The sequence below is a fragment of the Orcinus orca genome, chromosome 3 (genome assembly GCF_937001465.1).
Source record: "Orcinus orca chromosome 3, mOrcOrc1.1, whole genome shotgun sequence".
Lineage (NCBI taxonomy): Eukaryota > Metazoa > Chordata > Mammalia > Artiodactyla > Delphinidae > Orcinus > Orcinus orca.
The window spans coordinates 23293862-23319143 of NC_064561.1; the positions used below are offsets into that span (position 1 = coordinate 23293862).

The 25282-nt window shown below is 45.7% G+C and overlaps 2 pseudogenes; both read left to right on the top strand.

Annotated features, from left to right (window-relative positions):
• Nucleotides 1–25282, top strand: part of LOC125963844 (UDP-N-acetylglucosamine--peptide N-acetylglucosaminyltransferase 110 kDa subunit-like) — a 232997-nt pseudogene that overhangs the window by 165194 nt on the left and 42521 nt on the right.
• On the top strand, nt 7164–7269 carry LOC125964143 (uncharacterized; annotated as a pseudogene).

The window sequence follows — 25282 nt, forward strand, 5'->3', positions numbered from 1 at the left end:
ACAAATGGTGTAAGATAGGGGTCCACTTTCTTTGTTTTGCATGTGGGTATCCAGTTTTGCCAACACCATTTACTGAAGAGACTATCTTTTCCCTGTTGAGTATTCTTGGATCCCTGTCAATTAGTTGCCTGTATGTGTGTGGATTTATTTCTCGGCTCTTGATTCTGTTGCATTGGTGTATGTGTCTGTTTTCATGCCAGTACCATACTATTTTGATTACTCTAGCTTTGTAGTATAATTTGAAATCAGTAAAAGTGTTACCTCCAGCTTTGTTCTTCTTTCTCAGGATTGCTGTGGCTTTTGAAGTCTATTGCAGTTCCATATGAATTTTAGGATTGTTTTTCCTATTTATGTAAAAAATGTCATTGGAATTTTGATAGGGATTGCACTGGATCTGTAGATTGCTTTAGGTTGTATGGACATATACTCTCCGAGTGAGATGTGCATGTAAATGATTTGCCTAAGACCTATTAAAGCAAAACAAAAAAAGTCAAAGAAACTGCTACATTAGAAAATACTAAACGTGTAGAGTATGGGCGGCTGGTGTGTGCTCGGGATGACCCAGCCCCCTCCAGGCCAGAGAGGTGGGTGGGAAGCAGCAATTACAACAGACAAGGATGACCCTCCCTGTTTACCCCTCCCTCTGGGCCCATTTTATTCCCGGCTGCATCGTTTAAACTCAAAACACACTTTTAATATAGGGCCCTTGTAGCCATCTTGTTGTGCTACTCTTCACAACCCATGAGCAGGGTCACAGGAAACTGTAAACAGGTCTGGCTTTCCATGTTACCACTCATACAAGCCAGTGCTTTTCCACACTTGATCTACAGATCACAGACACGTGAGGATTATGCAAAAGAACAAGAACAAAGCTTTATTATAAGTTTCACATCGAAACAGGGTCCACACGAGGCCCAGCCTGGGAGGAGGTGGACACTGATGGCCTCGCCCCAAAGTTATTGGCTCAGGCCAACTTCCTCCTCTTAAACCCCAAGGTAATGAATCGAGACCTGGAGGAGAATGACTTGGTCGATGGCCCAGTGGTTTTTTGTCCAGCCACGCCCTGGGCAGGTGATGAGGGGGCCCTAAGAGCAAGGCTGCACCTTGCTGTGCCCACTGCGGAGCTGAGGCTGATAGGAGTAGAGGCCGGAACCGACACACCCCTAAAGTCAGCCTTGGCTGGGCATGGGCTGCGCCCTCCGCTGGAAGTAGGGGGGCCCTGCCTGGGTGCGCCCCCAGGGATGTGAGTTAAAATGGGGGCAGTAGTGCCTCCAAACCCAGGCTTCTTCTTAGTGCTGGGTCCCGTGGTCACCATGGGGTGGCTCTGGTGAGGAGGGTCCCAGGAGTTCAGGCCCATGCTGCCCCCATTGCTGTGTGTGGTGCTCGGGGGCCCCCTCTTTCTTGATGTCACGCTGAGAGCTGCAAACATGCAGCTCAGATCATCTAGGGCAGCCGCTCTGCTCCCAAAACGCAGCTGTGTGCTGGCATGGGTGCCCACGGTGGAATTTCTGGATGATGAACACCCAGAAGATGCTTGTGCGGGGCTGCCCGAAGCTGGGGTCCTGGAGCAGAGGCAAAGGCTGGGGCTTTCCGTTTCCTCTGCTGGGGAGAGCTGCCACAGGCGGTGGTTCCTCGCTGCTGCCAGTCAGGGCCCCCAGGGATGTGAGTTAAAATGGGGGCAGTAGTGCCCCCAAACCCAGTCTTCTTCTTAGGTCTGGGTCCCGTGGTCACCATGGGGTGGCTCTGGTGAGGAGGGTCCCAGGAGTTCAGGCCCACGCTGCCCCCATTGCTGTGTGTGGTGCTCGGGGGCCCCCTCTTTCTTGATGTCACGCTGAGAGCTGCAAACATGCAGCTCAGATCTAGGGCAGCAGCTCTGCTCCCAAAACCCAGCTGTGTGCTGGCATGGGTGCCCACGGTGGAATTTCTGGATGAACCACCCCCAGAAGATGCTTGTGCGGGACCGCTCGAAGCTGGGGGGCCTGGAGCAGAGGCAAAGGCTGGAGCTTTCCGTTTCCTACGCTGGGGAGAGCTGCCGAGGTCCCCGATGGCATAGGTCTCACCCCGCAGCGCTCTGTTGATGCGCCGGAACGCTGCTTCCTTCTCGGAGTCTAGGTCTTCGGCGGTGACCCGGAAACCCGGCTCAGGGGCTGGAGGCAGCCTCAGAGGCTCCCCTCGCCAGTGCGGCAGCAGAGGAATCCTGCGTTTTCGGGGCCTGGGACTGTCAGATGTGCAGGAGCCCTTCCTCCAGGGCCCTTTCTGCCCTCTTGCTGCCTCTGCATTTTTGTCAGGCTGGCTTTTCCTCTGGTAAACCACCAGAGCTGCAGAGGGCGACGGAGGGCCCTCCTCGCGCCCTGTGTTTGCAGACTTCTGGGGCAGCCCTTGCGGTATGGCGGGACCCCTCCTTCTTTCCACTGGCAGGAAACCTCGGGTGGAGCTATATGAGCTCGTGATGGCGTTTCTTTGGGGGCAGGAGCTCATACAAGAGGTCTGTTGTTTCCTGGCAGATCTGTCCTCTGCCCACTTGGCGTGGAGGTCTCTCTGCAGAGGTCCAGGCCTGGGCACGAAGAAAGAGCCCCCCAGGGGCCTAAATGCAGATCGTGCGCCCCCGGTGTCATTGGGGCTTCTCTGGTCTTCGTTCCTCCCTGTGACTGTGGGGACTTCCTCCTGCTTGGCCATCCCTTGCCCGCTCTCTCCCAGGGCCCTCAACACCGTCTTCTCTGTGCTGTAGTTCAGGACACAGCTGGGTGTCGTGGCCAGCACTGGCTGCCCCCGTGCCACACTGACAGTGACTGTGTCCACTGCGGACACTGAGCTGCGGGACGTCGTGGAGGTGCGAGCACCCATCTCTGCCTTCTTCCGATGGCCTCGCCTGAAGATGGAGATAAGGATCCCCATAAGGAGTGCAGCGTCTGCGGGATGGTAGAATGGGGTCTCAGAGACTCTGTGGCAAAGCGCAGATGGCAGAGTCACTGGACACTTGTGGGCCGGCCTGCGAGTGGATAGCCGGCCATAGACAGCTGGGTGACCCGGGCCGGCCACGGGAAGTCGGTGGGCGCGGGGAGCGGGCTGGGGGCAGCCGAGCCCTCCTGGCAGGTGCTGGTCCCCCAGTGCCCGGGACGAGGGTGAGGGGCAGGGCCTACCTAAGTAACTGCTCCTAGAGAACTTGGGTGAGGTCGGTCCGTGAATACAGAGCTGGGCTCCGAGCACTCTCCTTCAGCTGCCAACTCGGCCAAAAGCGGAGTGCGCTCTCTTTGGCCTGTTGCTGGGATGCAGCTCTGAAACCTGTGAGCGAACAATGGGCGTGCGTTGGCGGGGCGCAAAAGTTTAGGGAGGGGTGGCGCATGCGCAGAGTACACGTCAGGCCCTGGGGCGCACAGGTGAGGATGCGCGCCCCTGGACCGTCTAGCGCTTCTGAATCTCCCGGGGGTCTGAGGGCTGGACGTGTTTGCCTTGAGGGTGATGAGCTTCTTGGCAGGACAGCTGGCCCTTCTCCCCTGGCCGTGCCCCAGTGCTGTCGGGGTAACTAACTGTACTGGACGGGATCCCCGCCCAGCAAAGTGGAGCAAGGTCGCTGGCTGTGCAGCTCCCACAAGAGGCGGCGGCTTTGGCAGCAGTGCCTCTGCGTCCTCCTGCCCTTTCCCCTGGCGGCACTGGAGGGGAGTCGCTAAGAACGGAAGTGCCCACACCATCCAGATCCTGCTGGGGTGACACCTGAAGTGGTGGCCAGGGCTGGCTGAGAGGGCCATACTTACCATATGACCCAAAAACCCACTCCTAGGCAATTAACCAAGAGAAAAACTTTTCACAAAACACATATGTGAATGTTTTAGCTATCTTGTCCACAATTCCTAAATATAGGACTATTGAGGTTATCCAATTTTCTTGAGTTTGTCATTTTTAATTGTTCTTGGAATAACACTATGTATACATATTGTTTCACAGTCTAGAGTTAATATTTTACCAATTAAATAAAATTCAGCAGGCTTACATCCATATAGATTCTTTTACCTTCCACTCTTTGTTATAGCTGTCATACGTGTCACCTTTATATGACGTCAACGCCACCCTCTGAGACTGTGGTATCCTTTTTTCATACATATACAGGGAATTCCCTGGCGGTCCAGTGGTTAGGACTCAGCACTTTCACTGCTGGGGCCCCGGGTTCAGTCCCCGGTAGGGGAACTAAGATCCCGCAGGCCACGCAGCCGTGGCCAAAAAAAAAAAAAGTCATACATATACAAAATAATGTAAGAGGATAATTTTTCCAGATACTTGCCATTTTTGTTGCCCTTCCTTTGTTCCTGAAGTTGCAAGCTTACTTCTTTCTTGTGTCATTTCACTTCAGCCTGAAGAAGTTCCTTTCATGTAATATTGTTATAGCAAATTGTCTGGTGATGAATTCTCTTAGTTTTCTCTCATCTCCATCAGACTTCATTTTGGCTTTTGTTTGACTTTCAGTCTTTAAGGATATCCTTGCTTTAAGGATATCATATCCTGGTTGGTCTTTTCCTTTAATACTTTAAAGATGTTATTCCATTCTTTTCTGGTCTCTGTTTTCTGATGAGAAATCACAGTCCTTCAAGTTGACATTCTGTGATGTATAACAGGTCGGTTATACAAGATTATTCTTCACCTTGGCTTTTTTATCAGGTTGTGTGTCAGGGTGAGGCTTTCTGAGCTTAGGTCTGTGTCTTGAAATCAGTGACGTTTTCAACTATTCTTTTCCTCATATATTTTCTTCTGCACCTTTCCTTCAGACCCTCCAACGGCACAAGAGTTAGAACTTGCAATATTGTTTCACATGTCTCTGAGACTTAATTTTTGTTCAGTCATTTATCCCCCTTCAGTTGTCACCCCAGCAGGATCTGGTTGGCTTGGGCACTTCTGGGTTTTTTTTTTTTTTTTTTTTTGCACTTCTGTTCTTAGCGGCTCTCTCCTCCAATGTTACCAGGTGGGAGGGCAGGCGGACGCACAGGCGCTGATGCCAAATCTGCCACCTCGGGCGGCGGCTGCTGAGCCAGGTACCCTGCTCTCCAGCTTTCCTGCTCTGGTGGCCGGGGACCCATCCTGTACAGTTAGAGCCGGCCGGGAGAGAAGGGGCAGCTGCCCTGCCAAGAAGCTCATCACCCTCAAGGCAAACACGTCCAGCCCTCAGACCCCCGGGAGATTCAGAAGCGCTAGACGGTCCAGGGGCGCGCATCCTCACCTGTGCGCCCCAGGGCCTGACGTGTACTCTGCGCATGCGCCACCCCTCCCTAAACTTTTGCGCCCCGCCAACGCACGCCCATTGTTCGCTCACAGGTTTCAGAGCTGCTTCCCAGCAACAGGCCAAAGAGAGCGCACTCCGCTTTTGGCCGAGTTGGCAGCTGAAGGAGAGTGCTCGGAGCCCAGCTCTCTAACCAAGGACCAACATCACCCAAGTTCTCTAGGGTCAGTTACTTAGGTAGGCCCTGCCCCTCACCCTCGCCCCGGGCACTGGGGCAGCACCTGCCAGGAGGGCTCGGCTGCCCCCAGCCCGCTCCCCGCGCCCACCGACTTCCCGTGGCCGGCCCGGGTCACCCAGCTGTCTATGGCCGGCTATCCTCTCGCAGGCCAGCCCACAAGTGTCCAGTGACTCTGCATCTACGCTTTGCCACAGAGTCTCTGAGACCCCATTCTACCATCCCGCAGACGCTGCACTCCTTATGGGGATCCTTATCTCCATCTGCAGGCGAGGCCATCGGAAGAAGGCAGAGATGGGTGCTCGCACCTCCACGACGTCCCGCAGCTCAGTGTCCGCAGTGGACACAGTCACTGTCAGTGTGGCGCAGGGGCAGCCAGTGCCGGCCACGACACCCAGCTCTGTCCCGAACTACAACTACAGCACAGAGAAGGTGGTGTTGAGGGCCCTGGGAGAGAGCGGGCAAGGGATGGCCGAGCAGGAGGAAGTCCCCACAGTCACAGGGAGGAACGAAGACCAGAGAAGCGGCCCCGATGACACCGGGGGCGCACGATCTGCATTTAGGCCCCTGGGGGGCTCTTTCTTCGTGCCCAGGCCTGAACCTCTGCAGAGAGACCTCCACGCCAAGAGGGCAGAAGACAGATCCACCAGGAAACTGTAGACCACTTGTATGAGCTCCTGCCCCCAAAGAAACGCCATCACGAGCTCATATAGCTCCACCCGAGGTTTCCCGCCAGTGAAGAGAAGGAGGGGTCCCGCCATACCGCAAGGGCTGCCCCAGAAGTCTGCAAAGAAAGGGAGCAAGGAGGGCCCTCCATCGCCCTCTGCAGCTCTGGTGGTTTCCCAGAGGAAAAACCAGCCTGACAAAGATGCAGAGACAAGAGGGCAGAAAGGGCCCTGGAGGAAGGGCTCCCGCACATCTGACAGTCCCAGGCCCCGAAAACGCAGGATTCCTCTGTTGCCGCACCGGCAAGGGGAGCCTCTGAGGCTGCCCCCAGGCCCTGAGCTGGGTTTCCCTGTTGCCGCTGAAGACCTAGACTCCGAGAAGGAAGCAGCGTTCCGGCGCATCAACAGTGCGCTGCGGGGTGAGACCTAGGCCACTGGGGGCCTGGGCGCCATGCAGCCTTCCTGTCCCTTTCTGCTGCCTGCCGCAGGGGCTGCTTCTCCGCAGAAAATGTTTCATAGTTATTTCTATTTTAATATGATCATGGTACATTAAAATGTATTAGTGCTTCCATGTGAACACTAAGGTCACTTGACTTGTAATTTTCTATATTGTTCTATATTTTTGTGACTAAAGGCATTACCTGGGGGAATTAAAAGAATATCTTGAAGCGATTTTGGCTTTTGATCTGCCACTAATTGCTATTTAACCTTAATTCAGGGGTCGGATTCTTTGACCCAAGGAAACAGACTAGTATAAAAAGAAAGAATGTGAGTGTCAGATGGTGGCAGTGATTAAGTATAGCGAGATACGCCTTTGCAAAAGTTACTGTTGGTCCCAGAAGACTCTCACTTAGCTGTGTGACGCTGGGCAAGTCACTTCACCTAAATCTCTGAATTATAGGGCTGTGCTGATGATTTAAAAGTGACTGAGCACGGTGGACACTCGAAAATCCTGGGTTCTCAATAAAGCCACTGCCCTGCTCTTTGGTCCTTTGGAATTACTAGATTAGTAAAATTTATACTTGACAGTAATTTTAGCTTAAAGTTTATTTTGTCTATTTCATCTCAGCCTTTTGGCTAAGATCAAGTGTAGTATCTGTTCTTGTCAATTTAAATAGCAAGAGAAAAGAAAGGAAAATAACGGGCATGCCCCCACACTCTTCAGACAATAGGAGCCTCTTAACCTGTTCCTTTGTCCAGAGACACAGGCCATTTCTCAGTGAAGGCCTCTGCCATCACTGAGGTTGCAGGGGAGATGTGGTAACTGGGGAGAAAAAGACCAATGGGGATGACCCCCTCACTCCTCAACATCCAAGCCCCCCACTTTCTCACTTGTCTGGCTAGAAATAAAAGGTTGATCCGATGGTTTTAACTTTCAGCTGTTGCTGGACTTTGCGTGCCTTGCCTAAGCTGGGAGACAGAGGCAGGAAAAAACCCCACCATAATCACCCTGTTATGGGCTGTTATTCAACTTTGGACTTCCAGGCCCCATCTGCCTGTTAGCGTTCACTTCTTAGAGTTTCAAGTGCATGCTCTTTGTCCTCTATCTTGCCCCATGCGGCTCTCAAGCCCTCGTAATATGACCACATTTCTCGTGCCACATGTAAACATTCTAACACTTTGCAGATACTGAATTAAAAATCTATTATTTACATTGACTTCACCATTTTCATTTTCCTGGTGTGTTCATTAGAGAATTCAAAATTACATATGTGCCTGGCATTATGTATTTTTTGGTGAGCAGTGATCCAGAGGATGGAAATGTATGCCTCCTTCGACTCCTTAAACTTAACCCCACTCTGGGGCAATGTCCCAGCCAGGCAGAAACTGCAGTGTGTCTTGGAGAAGGTCTTTTGCATTGAGATAGTAGGATGCTCTTTTAGCTTCAAGAACTTGGATGTTGTTGAGTTTAACCTGGTATAAATTCAAATTAGAGTGTTTTAATTTTAGGATATTAAAGGTACTCCCCATGGTAAACACAAAGAAAATAGCTATACAATAGTCCCAAAAGGAAGTGAGAAAGTCATTTAAATATTTTATTGTAAGAAATCAGCTAAACACACACAACGAAAGATAGGAATTCAGGAAATGAGGGGCAAAAAAGCTTTGGGCAGATGGAAAAGAAACAGCACAATAGCAGAAATAAGTCTTTTTTTTTGTCAGCAGTTACTTTAAATATAAATGGATTAAACTCTCCAATCAAAATACAGAGATTGGCGGAATAGGTAAAAACATATGATCCAACTATATGCTGTCTACAAGAGACTTAATTGAGATCAAAAGACTCAAGCAGGGGCTTCCCTGGTGGCGCAGTGGTTGAGAGTCCGCCTGCCGATGCAGGGGACACGGGTTCGTGCCCCGGTCAGGGAAGATCCCACATGCCGCGGAGAAGCTAGGCCTGTGAGCCATGGCCGCTGAGCCTGCACGTCCGGAGCCTGGCGCCGCAACGGGAGAGGTCACAACAGTGAGAGGTCCGCGTACCACAAAAAAAAAAAAAAAAAAGACTCAAGCAGGTTGAAAGTTAAAGGATAGAAAAAGGAATTCCAACCTCAGTGAGAAAACTCAAATAGTAACCAAAAGAGAGCAGGAGTGTCTATACCAATATCAGACAAAATAGACTGTGAATTTAAAATGGATGAAAGAGTTAAATATAAGAGTTAAACTATACAAAGTTCTGAAGAAAAAAAGAGGTAAATCTTCATAGTCTTGGATTTGGCAATGAACTCTTAAATATGATAGCAAAAGCACAGGCAACAAAAGGAAAAAGAAATTGGACTTTATCAAAATTAAAATCCTTTGTGTTTCAAAGAACAGCATCAAGAAAGACATAATACAACCTTCAGAATGAAGGAAAATGTTTGCAAGTCATATATCAGATAGAGACTAGTATTCAGAATATGTAAAGAACACTGGCAACTCAATAAAATGTCAAATAACCAAATTTTAAGAATGAGAAAAAGAATCTGCATAGATACTGCTCCAAAGAAGAGACACAAATTGCCAATAAGCACATGAAAACATGTCCAAAATTATTAGTCAAAATCATGCAAACTGAAACCACAGTGAGATACCACTTCATACCCAGTATTGTGCCATATAATTTTTTTAAAAACAAGGGTTGGCAATGATGTGGGGAAATTGGCACTTTCAAGCATCGCTGGTGCAAATATGAAAAAGAAAATAGTTTGGCCGTTCCTCAAAAAGTTCAACACAGAGATACAGTACAGCCCAGGAACTCCACTCCCAGGTATATGTCCAGGAGAAATAAAAAACATATGTTCACACAAAAATTTGTACATGAGTGTTACATTGTCGTATCATTATTCATAATAGTCAAAAAGTGGAAACAACCCAACTATTCACCAACTGAGGAATGGAAAACTAAAATGTGTTATATCCATACAATGAATATTATTCAGCCATTAAAAGGGTGAAGGACAGATACATGCTACAACCTGGATGCACCTTGAATACATTTTGCTTACTGCAAAAGTCAGACACAGAAGTCCGCACATTGTGTGGTTCTTTTCATATGAAATGTCCAGCATAGGAAAATCAATAGAGACAGAAAGACCCAGGGCTGGGGTGAAAGGGGAGGACAGAATGAGAATGACTGATACTAGGTATGAGGTTTCTCTTGGGGATGATGAAAATGTACTGGAATTAGAGATGTTGATTGCAAAACCTGAGTACACTAAAAGCAGCTGAATCACACAGTTAAAAAAAAAATGTGAATTGATGGAATGTGAATTATATCTCAATCAAAGGATAATATGACAACATTTTTATAGTCATTACTCTTGATCAGTTTCAGGATGGAATTCTCACAGTGACTTCAATGGAGTGGCTTGTATGGGATGATAGTTGAGGCTCAACCCTTTGGGACTAGATGTTCATTTTGAGCTGTTGAATGACGGTGAGGGCCAGCCAGTATATTTTCTTCACGGAGGATCAATCCCCATATGTATCCTTGGTTTGAATCCTTGTCTTTTTCTCTTCATATTCCTGAAACAAGTTCCTAGGAAATACATTCACAATAGTGAGAGGTGTTGACATCTTCCTGGCAAAAGTCTTAACTTATTCACAGGTGAAACTTAAGATCTCCTTATTACTAGCTGCCCGGGGAGTCCCCTGAATCAAAGTAGGGCTTATGAAGATGGACCTTGCATTTGAGCGTGCACTTAAAATACCCAACAGGCTCATCACATGGGGAAAATAACTTTATTTACATGAGACAAGTACAAAGTCAGCACAACACAAAGAGGGAGAGTATGGGTGCTGGTGCCTGATGGCCTGAAATCAAATCCTATTAGAACGCCACGTGTACCTGGGAAGGTTAGTAACTTAGCCCTTCTGTTTCTCAGTTCCCTGGCCAGTGATATGGAAATATTAGTAGGACCTGCTTATTCGTATTATGTTCTGAGGCTAAACATTAGTAAATACAAAGCCTGAAGAAAAACGATGGGTACTTCATAAGTGCTACCTACATAAATGTTCAAGTATTAAATGCCTGGAAGAATAAGTAGGTCGTCTCCAGAAAGGGCATCTAGGAGGCTACAAACAGGAGGATAGAGCCTACTTTTTCACATTGATGACATGAGTAAGACGTTTTAGAGCTCATGGAAAGAATATTATTTCTTGTGATGCACTGTGGGGTGGGCAGAGTAGGGGCTGTGACCCATATTTTATGGTTCAGGGCACTGAAATTTAGACAGATTGAGTAACTTGCCCAGAGTCACAACACTGATGAGTGATGGGTCTGAGGCAGGGGAGGGATAGAGATTCCTGAACACATGGACATGAGATCATGGCCTGGATACACAAACCAAGAGCTCTCCTCGCTCCCTTTCCCACATCCTCCTGCCCCAAGGATGCTGCAGGGAGACAGCTGGTACTCGGAGGAGGTGCCTGGCCCAAGAGAATGGCTCAAATCTGGACCCACCTCCTGCCTCTACGTTTCAATCCCTGACCCCAAATACAATGTCTTTCCCCCAAATGCAGACCCCCTGATGGACCGGGGTATCCAAATATGTGTGCATCTCCCCTCCCTTCCCCCTCAGCACTTGATTCTAGCAGCTGATTTGCAGTGAGACTTCCTGGTGGTCAGGTGACCACCCTGAATGACCAGTAGTCTACTTGACTCCCTAACTGACTCAAAACCCAGGACAGTCCAAACCAACTGCCCACATGACAGTTGCACAGAGAATTAGCATCATCTTCAACTGATCAAACCTGGATGATGAGCAGTTAATATTCATTAGCTGGGAACAGGGTCTACTGGGTTGGTGTTTTGGTGGCTTAACAGATGAGGTTTACATGCCCGCAGGGTCTCACTGACTAGAAACTGACCAATCATCTGAGCAGCTTGGACTAAGGCCTGGCTAAGAGCGGGCAGTGGCTGCACGGGCTCTGAGTGGGCACCTTCCCTGCCCAATCCTCCCTCAGCCAGATCCAGGCTCTGCTGTACAAACTACAGCCATTGCTCCTGAATCTACTTGCTGGTATTATTTCCACAGTACCTTCAATGGAGTGGTTAGTGGGGGTGCTATTTGTGTCCCTACCCTGTTGTTTGGCCAGATGCTGATTCTGATGTGCCTGAACCACCGCTGCGGATGGCCAGCAGATTATCTTGATCGCAGATGATATTCTTGTGCATCCTGTGTTTGATTCCTTTATAATCTTCCTTTTCTTCTTGGTACCCGAGTCATGATCCTGGAAAACACAACAAAAACTGAGAGAACTATTGATATGTTGCTGGGAGAAGACCATGCAGAGGTGTCAATTCATTCCCAGGTCACACATCTCTTCTCTTTGTTCACCAGCCTCCTAGGGGAGTCTAGGGGAGTCAAGTGAATCGAAGCTGGGCTGAGAAGAGGGTGTTGCAATGTGGTGTGCACTTAAAATAGCCAGCAGGCTGACTGCACGGGGACATGACTTTATTTAGTGAGATAATACAGAAAGGGAGCACAGCACAGTGACCGACAGAGTGGGGGCTGGTGCCTGATGGTCTGGATTCAAATCATACCAGAAGCCACATGAACCTGGGAAAGTTATGCAGACCCTCTGTCCTCAGTTCCTTGTTCTGTGATAATGGAAATGTCAGTAGGGCCCACTTATTAGTATTACATGATGAAGCTTAATACAGCAAATCAGGTAGACCCTGATGAAAAATGATGGTTACTTCGTAAGTGCTACCTAAGTGTGCAAATATTAAATGTCTGGAAGAATAAGCAAGAAATGTGGTAGTGCTGCCTCCAGAGAGGGGACCTGGATGCCACAGGGCAGGGGAGTGGGGAAGGTTATGGGTGTGATGCTTTAGAGCTTGTGAAGAATATCTGTCATCATCTCCTGTGATCCCCACATCAGCCCCGTGGGGAACTCATGGCAGGTGCTGTGAACCATATTTTATGGTACATGGCACTAAAATGTTGAGATTGTAAGTGACTTTCCCGGAGTCGCAAAGCTGATGACAGATGGATGTGGGACAGGAATGTAGTTGGTTCCCTGGGACAGAAATCCCTAAACCCCTGAATCTTCTAGATGGTGCTCTGGACCCGAGCCCAGGGCTCCCCTCCCTCCATGCCCCCAATCCTCCTGCCTGCCCCATGGTTGCTCCAAGGACAGGAGGGGTCTGAGCCAACAGGAGGGCCCATGCCTGACCCACTGCCCCCCTTACATGTTGATCCCTGACCCCACAGCTCTTAAATATCCCTGAAAGAAGGTCCCTTGAAGGATCAGGGGGTCCCATCTACGTCCCTCCTCCCTCAGCGTCTTCACACACTGGGTGAGTCTCCTGGTGGTCTGACCAGTGGTCGGCTTGTCTCCACGTGTCTCAGAACCCTGGTCTCTCCAAGCCAGTTGCCCACATGGCACGTCTCTAACAAATTAGCTTGGTCTTCAACAACCAGCCCTGGATGCACAGGTAGTGCTGATTAATGAGGACAGTGGCCTGCTGGGCTGTGCTTGGTGGTTTAGTGGGTGAAGCTGGCATGCCCCACTGTCGCCTGACTATTGATGTGAGCAACTGTCTGAGTAGCCTGGGCTACGGCCTGGCTGGGGAGGGGCCGTGGCTGCACTGGCTCTGAGGGCGCACCTTCCCTGCTCATCCTTCCTCAACAAAATCCAGCCCCTACAAACTCCTCATCCATCCCTAGACCCTGCAGTGGCACAGGAGAGAGGCCCATGCCCTTCTAGAGGGACCCCTCCATAGCCACAGCCTAGAGACCCCATCCCAGGACTGTCTCTGAGGATGACCCAGGCCCTCCTAATCTCTGTCACCAAATGTTCATTCCACTAACCCGATGGCATTGTCCCTTCTCTCCACGTTCCCAGGCAGCACCCAAACACCCAGTGATCCTGTCCACATCAACCACTGGAAATACTGCCACGAAATCCTAGTTTCCTTCCTTTCTGAAAACCTCTAGATTTAGACTGCTAATATTTGCTTTTGGATTTTGACATCGACATTCAGAAGTCTTTAGCCTGTAATTTCTCCTGTCCTGTAATATCTGCTGCAGGTACGACATCAGTATTCTCCTGGTCCGATGAAAGCAGTGTGGGTGTGTTCCCTCTGTATCTGTTCTCTGGAAGAGTGTGTAGGAGACGGGCATCGTTTCTGTCTTAAATGTTTGGTAGAAATCAGAGGAAGCCACCTGGCCCTGAAGTTTGTTTTGTGGGGAAATATTTTTGGCATCTCTTTCTAATTGAAGTTTCCTTGGTGTATTGTACAGGGCACAGATCTTAAGCGTAGAGCTTTATGGTTTCTTGTAAATATAAACACATCTGTTACCAACACCCAGTTCAATATACAGGACGTCCCTAGCACCCTGGCTGCACCCTGTAGAAGGGGAGAAGAATAAGTGCTAACTTATTCGGTTATAAGAATGAAATCAGTTACTCCATGTATATTCCAAGTGCAGTGATTTACACACAAATAACTCAAAATGAGTGTGGCAGCACAATCAGAAACTAGTGGAGGGTGCTGGAGGGCTGGGAGAATCCAGTCCCTTTGGGATTTCCGCTGTGGAGGTCGGGCCAGAGTAAGGAAGCTGAGAGGAGCTTCTCAGAAGCATCTGGGCTTTCACAGAGGGAAAAACTACTGCTCCCCAGAGTGGAGCGCCCATTGTAATTCACTGAGCCCTCCCTTTGCGGAGGGTGCTTTTCTATACTTGTGTGTTATCTTACATAGAAATGTTTAAAAAAAAAAAACCGAGGAGGAGATCAATTTTGCTTGATGTAACAGCCTTTCACTGTTAAAAATAAGACCTATATCTAAAATTTATGCTAAATCTGTACAGCTCCGACAGGAAGTAACCGGCACTCACTAGCTGACTCAGGAGCGGAGGGGGAGCAGAGAGGCGGCCCTCCTTCCTTGGCCTCGTGTCTCATTTAAGCTGCCAGACACTGCACAAGCTCCATCCCCTCTGAGTCTCAGGCTGAGGCCTCCAGGTCACAGTCCTCACAGGTGTCAGACCAGAACCTGCCACACAAAGGCAGGGACTGGAGTCAGTGGGGTGGTGGGCTTCCTGGGGTCGGTGTGTGGGACCCAGGGGGCTACTCAGACCCTGCAAGTGACTTTGGGCCCTGACATCCCCAGGGCTCACATCCCCAGGGCACTGGGGCCTGTTAGCTGCTCTTTGCCAAGTGTGTTCTGGTAGCAGAGAGACCTGTCCTACAGGGGCGATTTAACCTGGGCATTTGGCCGGGCGGCATTCAAGTGACTGGTCCACTGAACAGTGAAAGTGATGCAGAGGAAAGGGGAGGCTCTGGGGCTCCAGGGTGAAAAGTGTGGGTCCCTCCCACCTGGGCGCTGTGAGTGGGAGGTCTGATGACACAGGTGGGAGTAGTGACCCTGTCCCTCCAGCCCACACGCAACACGGCCCATCATGAGACCAGCACAGTGGAAGTGGGCAGAGAACCGCAATGTTCCCTTTTCCCCTAATAATCATTTTTCTTTCTTTAACACCCCAGCCAAACTTGCCTGTGCTTTTTAATTTAAAAATATCCTGATGCTGTGGTCATAGAATCATAAATTCTATAGCTTTGCTGTATCCCAACATGAAAAGTTTGTAGAAGACACTGCTTTTCAGCAGGTAATAAAACCAGATGTATTTGTTATCTAATTTTAAGGTCATAATTAATTTGGAATCCTGGCCCTTTAACTCATCCTAAATTAGCGTTGCTTTGAATTGCCTTCATTTTGTGTGTGTGTTGTATTCAATTTTTACACATCTATGGAAAATCTATAGAACCTCAGGTTGAGAAATGGTGCCATGAGGTGACCCAGGCCCTTCAGTGGGGCTCCACAGAGGCTGCGGGGTCCCCAGGGGGTGGGCAAATCCCAGCCAGGTGTGGATCCTGCAGTGTCCCCTACCGGATGCCAGGGCTACCGCGTGCCCACAGGGATGCAGCAGCGCTGGGCCAGGTGAGCTGTCTGCTTGCGTGAGAAGAAGCCCCGGTGCCTCTGTCCTCCTCACCCTTTCCCCAGGACGCCTGAACTGGGGGGTACCAGGGCCACTCCAGATATCTCACCACACCTGGTGATTAACTGGGGATGTTGCCTGCTGACCTCGGCGGGTTGGGAGGGCAAGGCTGGGTCCTGCAGAGGGAGATGTGGAACCTCACCAGGGACACTCTTTACAAAGAACACAATGTGAACAACACCTCCAGGAGTGATGTATGTGGTGACCCCACAGATGCCTTCGGCCCCCCATCTAAACATAAGAGCCTGGCATATTCAGGGCTTCTATGGAACGGGGACCGTTCCCTGGCGAGATGCACTCAGGTCATCCTCCAGTTGCCTGCGCAGATTACCACCATTCCCTTCTCTCCACCTTTTTGTTCACATGCAGTGGTGAGCACCTCTGTGCTCACCTCTGGCTTTTGAGTTTTCCTGAAGCACCAAAAAAAAAAAAAAAAAAAAAAAAAGTCAGGGATGGCAAGGGAAGCACATACACTTATTTGCCTTCTGCTCTTCCTCCTACCCTCTCCAGGCTCACATTTCCTCTTCTTGTTCTTCCTCATCCTTTTACTTCATCCCTTCTCTTGAATCCAGGATGAGAGAATTTTTTTTTTAATTGGATGAGTCAGTCTTCTTTTACTTAATTTATTTTTAACGACCTTATTGGAATATATTTGCTTTACAATGGTGTGTTAGTTTCTGCTATATAACAAAGTGAATCAGCTATACATATACATACATCCCCATAACCCCTCCCTATTTTGTCTCCCTCCCACCCTCCCTATCCCACCCATCCAGGTGGTCACAAAGCACCAAGCTGATCTCCCTGTGCTAAGCGGCTGCTTCCCACTAGCTATCTATTTTATGTTTGGTAGTGTATATATGTCCATGCCACTCTCTCACTTTGTCACAGCTTAACCCTCCCCCTCCCCATATCCTCAAACCCATACCGTTTTTATGCTAAGTTATATTCTACATGTAGCTAGAAAAATGTTAAAAAGATTTTTAAAGAACTGCGCATCTATTTTTGAAGCTGATTTGCCTGTTCAAGGCTTGCTAGCACTTTATCCATCTCAGTACTATTTCACTTAGTAAACAAATGCAGTTGTCATAATTGCTGCATATGTGTCTGTGTTCCCTTCTAGGCTATATGTTTTTGAAGTTAGAAACTATATTTATATCACAGCCCCTATGTATAGCACAATATCCATTGCTAATTCAGATTGTGCTTTAAGATATGACAGAAAATTTAACACGTTTATTATAGTCATAAACATCTAGCAAACCAACCAGAAAATAAAAACTGATTTTCAATTGGTTGGCCAAGAACAAAAAAGAGAGGAATACCTAGTGCAAAATCATATCTCTAATAACTACTGTTGGATTTAGAGCACACACATGCTAAACTTATTTTAAAATATCTTCTCATCAAAGATTTGAGGTTGGACCTGAAAAAATTATATCAGAAGTGAAAATAATTATGTGGTCTGACCAGCGTGGATCACACAAAGTAAGTGTATACTATGTATAAAGTAGATAAACTACGAGGTCCTGCTGTATAGCACAGGCAACTATATTTAATACCTTGTAAGAACCTATAAAGGAAATAGATCTGAAAAAGAAATATATATATCTGAATCTCTTGGCTGTACACCTGAAACACAACATTGTCAATCAACTATACTTCAAGTAAAACAAAACAAAACAAAACAAAGTAAGTGTAAAGGGAAGTATAGTTTTATAAATTCACCTCTGATATCCAATGGACCAACTGAAAGACAACAGAAAGTACAACTTTCTAGGAGACAGGACATGGCCAGCAAACAAGGCCATTACCCTCGGTAACGGTCATACCTGCCAAAAGATATACAGACTAGCCTGCATTCATGAATACATAGGAATTCTTCATTTATCTGGCATTGTTAGGCAATGAGGTATTGTATGTTAGGAGAAGTTTTTGTAAATGACAAATTGAAGAGGAGTTATTTTAACCTTCACTCGGTAATTTTTTTCTAAAATTAAGAAATGTATCCACTGGTGTATCTAATGTTTCCCGTGATAACTCGGGGTCATCAGTTCAATCAACGTTGGCATGAATAATGCAAATGGAAACAAGGCAGGCATGCTTACTGAAACTGAAAATGACATGGCACTGGCTGGAATAACTGATGAGAGAGCAAGAGAAAAACAAAAATGAAAACAAACCGTGATCAAGAAACAATCAGTCAAGTTCTGACTTTCTGTACTTAGTTTCAAAAAGAGATACCAACAAATCCCAGCGAGAGACTCCAGCATCATTAGCTGTCTTTCTCCTTCGTTTCCACCTTCCTTTCCTTTTCCTTCTACCCTATATTGTTCCAGGAAGTGATTATAGCTCCTTGCAAAACAATTTCTAATACTTGCTTTCTCTCACACAAACTTCACAATATGTCCATGTGATAAATAGTGTGGAGGTAAAAGACAATTCATCACAGGCACATCGCCTATGAAAATAAAATTAGAAACTAGCTTCTAAACATGCAGAGAGAAGGGCGTGGTGTCAGGCACTAATTTCCTTGTGAATTCCTCTCCATTTCTAATTGACATTCTTCTTTACCAAGATCCCTTTTTATTGGTGTCCTGTTCCAGACTGCTCCACTCCACCCATCCTCATCCTGTAAAATACATTCACACTCTTTTGTGACCCTACTTATTTGCCCATTAAATAATCAGTCATAGAACTGTCGGAATTAAATACAGAGTGAAATTAAAATACTGGAGTCACTTGGAGGGTTTAAGCAGCTCTACCAGAAAATACTGGGCATGGATTTAAAAGAGGCTGCGTGGGACTTGCTCTTGTGCAAGTTCTTTCTCAAGAAGTATCTGAAATAAGCCTAAATTCAGAGTTAGTCAGTCTGGCCTGCTTTCTCAGGTGGACTGGAATTCATTGCTCTTTCCCCTCAACTCCCTGATGTCAGTGGCACTTTCCGGAGGGGAGGTGGACTTCTCTGCCTACTGCAGAAGCGCAGTTCCCCCAGGCCCACTCCCTGTCTGAATCCCACACTTGAGGCCAGATGCCAGCCTTCCCAGAACATTTGTCGTTTCCTTTCAGTTTCCGACCTGCTCAGATTGAGTCCCTGTAGACTCTTCCTCAGCTTGAAACCTGATCTTCAACCCCTTCCCTGACCTTGATGGTTACCTTCCTACTTTAGGCCTCAGGTGCTTTAGCTATAAAATGATATAGTTGCCCTTAATTCTAAAGTTTTCTTTCTAAAGCGCTAAAATGTGGTGGCTCTTGAAAATGTTTCTCTTTGCTGGTTTAAATTTTGTAGAGAATTAAAACCCCAGCCACTCTAAAAGACAGTAAGTTACATTGGATAAGGAAAGTGTGCTTTTGTAGTTAGATTAACAGGGATAGAAGATGACTTAATATGTTTTAAGATACTCATGATCCGTTCTCGTGAGAGTCGGGGGAAGAAGGGGAAGAGAGTTAATAAAATACCAAACGATTGTGACAAATTAAGTTCACCAAGATGTAGCTGATTAGTTACTACTTGAATAAGCCACACAAATCCAATTCAAGTTGTCCTTTATTTTTCTAAGAAGGATCCCAGTGAACCGAGTCCCATGTTCAGTAACTCCACCTTCAATGGCTTAGTCTTTAAAAACTGTTATCTTGCTGGAAGAAGAAATATTGCCCATCAGTCCTAATTGATGTTTAGCTATCATGCACATTTCAAATAAATTTATAACATTGCCTGATCTCAGTGTAATACATTCCAAAGGGGCAAAGAGCACATGAAAAGTTATGGAGTCTCCATCGTCTACACTGAAGTGTGCAATAAATTACATATTATTTGGCCGTGAAATTCACAAGCCATAGAAACCACGCCATTACCATTATACAGTGGTAAAGAGCAGGTAATGAGAATGATATAAAACAAAACAGACTGTGTATGTTGGCACTGCTGCCAATAAAACAATCATTAAATGCATTCATATGCATCTACGCTAGGTAAGCTCTTTAGGGCAATTGCTATGAGTTCTACATACCTGTCAGGATATTATATATAGCCCACTTTCTATGGCCTTTATTCAAAGACGCTGAGAAAGGGTTACTCTGGGTAAATTCAGACCTTTTCTCAATATAGAATTTGCTCAACATGCGTTCTGAACAGCAAAATTTCACAGTGCTTTCAATTTTCCTACACTAATTGCCACCTCAGCAAATGCAGGATTAAGTATAATGGATTATAAGAAGTTAGAAAGGAAAGATGGAAGAAAAGAAGGAAGGTAGAAAAAAGGTGGGTATGGAGTACTTCAACATTTATGTAGAGTGGAGCTAAAACTAAACTGAGGTTTCCCTGAGCTATTAGCATACGCTATAGAAACTTAAATGAAAAAATAAAAAAAACCAGCAAGGGAAACTCAAAGATTCTTTGTTTCTTCACTTTAATGCATATACACGTCCACCTTAAACAATGTATATGCTTATATCCAATAAGAGAGCATTGTTTTGCAAGGCTATTTGGGTTCTATCAGCATGTAAAGGTGGGACAACTCAACTTTAGCAGAGTTAGCCTTCAGGTGAATAATTGCTTCTTTCAGGTTGTGAGCAGTTGAATTTTCCAGAAATGTTTCCCAAAAAATGAAAACTAAAAGAAGGGTCCTAGGACAGCGTCCTTTAGAAGTTTTATAGTATCAAGGCTTTTGGAGGAAGAGAATCCTTGTCGATTATCAACACAATGATTCCAAGCAGGTCAATTTTTGCTGAGAATATTATATAACAGAACCCACTTCACCTCCATTATACTGACAATGATCTTTCTTACTTCAACCTTGTGCTTCTTAGTAAAGTTGAAAATACGGAGCAAGAACAGACAGTGACAATGCCAGAGACTCAGATGTACCTATAGGTGCCTTCAGACAACACCAGCCACCCAGGCTAAAGTCCTGGTTTAAAATATCCCAACATGAATGAATCTCAAAAACCATAAGCTGAGCAAGTGAAGCCAGATCAGAAGGGCACCTACTGTATTATTCAACTTACATGAAATTCTAAACTGGGCAAAAGTCATCTCTAAAGATAAAAAACAGATCCGTGGTTGCCTTGGGGTGGGAGATGGGGATACTTTTGCAAAAGCCTAGGAGGAAACTTTCTAGGGTTTTAGGATTGTTATCTATCTTTATGGGGGTGGTAGTTAAACAAATGTATACATTAATTAAAAGTCACCGAACCGTTGACTAAAAATGTCTGCATTTTATTGTATGTAAATGATACCTTAATAAGGTTGATTACAAAATGAACCAAAACCAAAACAAAGCAGAAGAAAAACCTCTCAAGACCTCAAAGGAAATACACTGTTTTCTTCCAGGGTACCAGACTGGAAATGAGGCATTGGTCTGTTCTACCCTCAGATCATCCCTAGGATTATCTAGTCTATTTTAAAGCACTAGAGTCCCCTATCAGGAAAACTCACCCCATGTTTAATTACTTTGATTTCTTCTCTGCCTCTTCTCCCAACACAGTGAAGCCATTCATGGAAGGAAAACCAGCTTTTTCCAACTTTGCATCACCACATATTCTTTCCAAAGCTATTATTTATGGAATGAAATTTGGCTACACTTTGTAAAAATCTAGCTTTTTGAGGCTTACAAATCTTAACAGTTAACCTATTGCCTCCACTGGAATTTGGAAAAAAATTATTTTGAAAAGGAATAGCTGAGACTTGACATTTTTTGTGTGTGTGATTTTCTCTTCCCCTAAGAGAGAAGTGAGTAGGAATGAGAAACACATACATAAAGAAAAATAAATTATCTTGCTGCCTTTGCATGGTTATAATTTATAGGAGGCCCTTTTCAACAATAATCTATTATCAGAATCAATAAAATATAATCTCCATGAAGGCCAGGCCAGGATATTTGTCTCTTTTTCAGCAGATTGCAATACAAACTACATTCATGGATATGCTTCTTGATGATCTTTGTAATACTGTAACAGTTGACCATTTCCTCATGCCTTTTCCCCTTAACTTCAACCTGGTTTTTCACTAATGACCTCACATTTCCTTCTCTATCACTTGGTTGTGGGCCTCTTTTCCAACTCCAACTCCAACTTGCATTTCACTCTGGCACCAAAGGAAGACTCACACCTTCCTGCTTTTTAGTGATACCTCAAGGTCATTACCATATTGTGATCACCCTGAAGAATAGCCATCTGACAGTTTGTAGCTCTAAAAATTAACTAAGGACCGCATTTGTCAAAAATATCCTAGTTTAAGATTTTGGTAATACAGCAACAGTAATTCCGAAGTCATTTATGACAATCAGTGTGGGAAGCACCCTCCTTCAGGAAGATCCTTTGCCATACAATATTCTTTCCCTGTAAGGAAGAATGGCCGTGGAAAGTAACCTTTTGTGGAAAGAAATACTTGGCTTTGAGAAGGCTTGAAGTTCATACATTTTTCTTGAATTAGATTCCCCATTAATTACTTTATCCACAAAGAGGTAATTATCAGAGTTATGTAAGCAATTAAGGAGATGCTACTCCACATTCTTTCAGCTTGTTGACCTTTCTCACTTTATTTCATGTGGCTATCTGAAACATCAGTGATTTATATGCCTTTTTTTTTTTGACAGATTTCTGTGTGTGTGTGTCCTCATGATGAAAACATCATTAAAGTAAAATATCATGAATAGACTCTTAAGAAGCAGAGTCTACTTAAAGTCCTGGAAAATATGAAAGCACTAATATTCATGGACAACTCTACACTCTGAATGTTACTCCAAATTTTGTTGACCTCTCTTTTGTCTAGGAGTTTTTCAAATTTTCTACCACGATCATTTGTTAGTTTTATAATTACATAATAAAGGCATTACATCATACAATCTTTTGTTATCCATTGCAGTTTTAAAACTATTCCTTTCCTTTCCTCAGCAGATATGTCATAGATTATTAGTACACAAGCAAAGACTTTCAACGTAACAGTACTTTATAGTGAGAAGAACTATACTGAGCTATCTCTGTCCTAAGGCAATGCACTAGGAAAGCACTAGGAATTCTTAAGCACTAGGAATACAGAGACAATCAAGGGGCAAGTTCCTTGCCTTCAAGTATACATAATCATTATAGCAAATGCTTAAATAGCACTTAGTATGCAACTCACCACAGCAGTCTTATTATCCTCCTTTTGAATAGGTGAGCAGAGGAAGCCACAGGGAAGTCATAGGGTAAAGCCAGAATTTGAACCTAGGTAGACTAGTACACTCTCCACGGCTTTAACTACTACATTAAAAAAATATACATATATATATATATATAAGTTTCATATATATATATATATATATGTATGTATATAACTCCAAGTATTCCAAAGTTACAAAACACTTATCTACCAAAACTCAAAAAGGAGCACACAAACTTGCATAGAAAATAAACATGTGGGCTTCCCTTGTGGCGCAGTGGATGAGAGTCTGCCTGCCGATGCAGGGGACACGGGTTTGTGCCCCAGTCCGGGAAGATCCCACATGCTGCAGAGTGGCTAGGCCCGTGAGCCATGGCCGCTGAGCCTGTGCGTCCGGAGCCTGTGCTCCTCAAAGGGAGAGGCCGCAACAGTGAGAGGCCCGCGTACCGCAAAAAAGAAAATAAACCACAATATAACCTGCTCCACATGCTGACTGCAGTGTCCAGGGCCTCTCCCATCCTTAGGCAGCTGGAAATTACAACAAAATAATACTTTTCACCTTTGGAAGCCACACCATCTCTCATACCAAGCAACCAATTACTTCCTTAGAATTGGAAATTAACCTGAATATCATAAAATATATGTATATAGCATTAGTAATGTAGAACCTTTGTTTAAAGACAATAACTTCAATAGCAGAGGAAACTTTACCATTGCAGGCTTCAGATAACCTCTATATTTCTCAGATTTCATGCTAAATCATAAAATGCCATATTGTGTCTGAAGCTATTTTTTCAATAGTCCATTTTCTTAAGTGGACTATGCAAAGCAGTAAATACTGAGGAACATTTTGGCTCCCAAATCCTAAAGCCATTCTGATTATGCCTGGGTGATCATGGGGACGTCATCGGAACTACCAGAGGACTGGCTGAAATACCAGTGTTCTGGCCAGCTTACAAATTAGAAATTATACAGAATCCAATTTTATTTTTTTGTTATGTAATTCCTATGAGGCTTTTGGGATGTCACTGTAAAGTCCTTTCATGTGTAATCTTTATCCATTAGATAGGGAACAATGCCAATCCCCATCATAAATACTGTCACAACCTGACACTGAAAATCCATTGCAGGGCATAGGACCTGCAAATAGGATATGAATCACACACATCTACTCATTCAGACAATCCACAAATACTCATTTTTAAGTCTACTATATGCCAATAATGTACCGGCCTCTCAGATGCTAAACCATGCTAAATGCTGAAACAGACATACTCAGTTCGGGCCCTCCTGGAACTTATTACCTACAGAAGTGCCTTCGTTGTAAATGGTCAGGTCTCAGCCAATGCTATTATCATCAGCAGGTGACCAAAGGATAGAGCTTGCTTCCCTTCAGAGGTACAAAACAGTTCTTACACCTGAATGGGATGCAAAGAATAATCTGACTTCTGTTCACCGGGGGATGAACTGAACTGTCCTTGCAGAAGAGATAACAGATGGTGTGAACCCCACATCCTAGAAAAGGGCCAGGCACACGATAAGTGTTCAGCTTTTCAAAAACAAATGAACAATCACTTCCTCTCCTAGATCTTTACACCCTTCCTCTGCTGGCTACTTTCTCTCAGCTTATAAACATCCTCAAATATACCCACTTAAAAAAACTCTCAGACCTATGATTCTTTGGATATTCTTGTGGATAACCTAAGTCTCTACCATGCCTTCAAACACCTGTCCTCCCAAAAGCCCACATCTGTACCTTGGGCCCAGACCTGTCTACCAGGCCCCTCTAAAGCACTGAAGATGAAGGAAGATCCTCTCGCCACCCCCAATCCCTTTCTACTGTGCTCTGTATCTCTCAAAAAGATGCAGCTGTAAACTGTCACCCACGCTTGCTGCCCTCCCTTTTCTAACTGGTCACCAGGCCTCACCCATTCTCTCTCAGATCTGCAAAACCCGGTCCCACCTTTTATAACTTAAGTGGGACCCTTAGATTACAATTCACCCTGCACCCAATCAACTGCCATCCACATGGAGGTCCAAGTGAGCCTCTAAACCAGAATTCCATTTCACTGTTCTTTGGTGTTTCCCGCAGCCTTCAGGATAAACATCCAAACTTCTGACAGGACAAACAAGGTGCCTTTCTGTTGGGCCCCACTAAGTTTTCAGTATCGACTCTCATTTCTTTCCCAAACCCTGAGTTCCAGCCCTGTACATTAGTTTTGCCATATTTTCTTACATTTCTCAAACTTCAACACACACTGCTCTCTCCTGCCACCCCAGGAGCTTCTACATATCCTTAGAAAGGACGGCACTTCCTCCAAGAATCCTACCCTGAACTTTCCCTTCCAAGTTTCTGTGCTCGGCAAAGGGGAAAGATGGTGGGGAGGGATACATTAGGAGTTTAGCATTAACATATACACACGGCTATATATAAAATCATCAACAAGGACCTACTGCATAGCACAGGGACCTCTACTCCATATCCTGTAACAAACTGTACGGGAAAAGAATCTGAAAAGGAATGGATATATGTATAACTGAATCACTTTACTG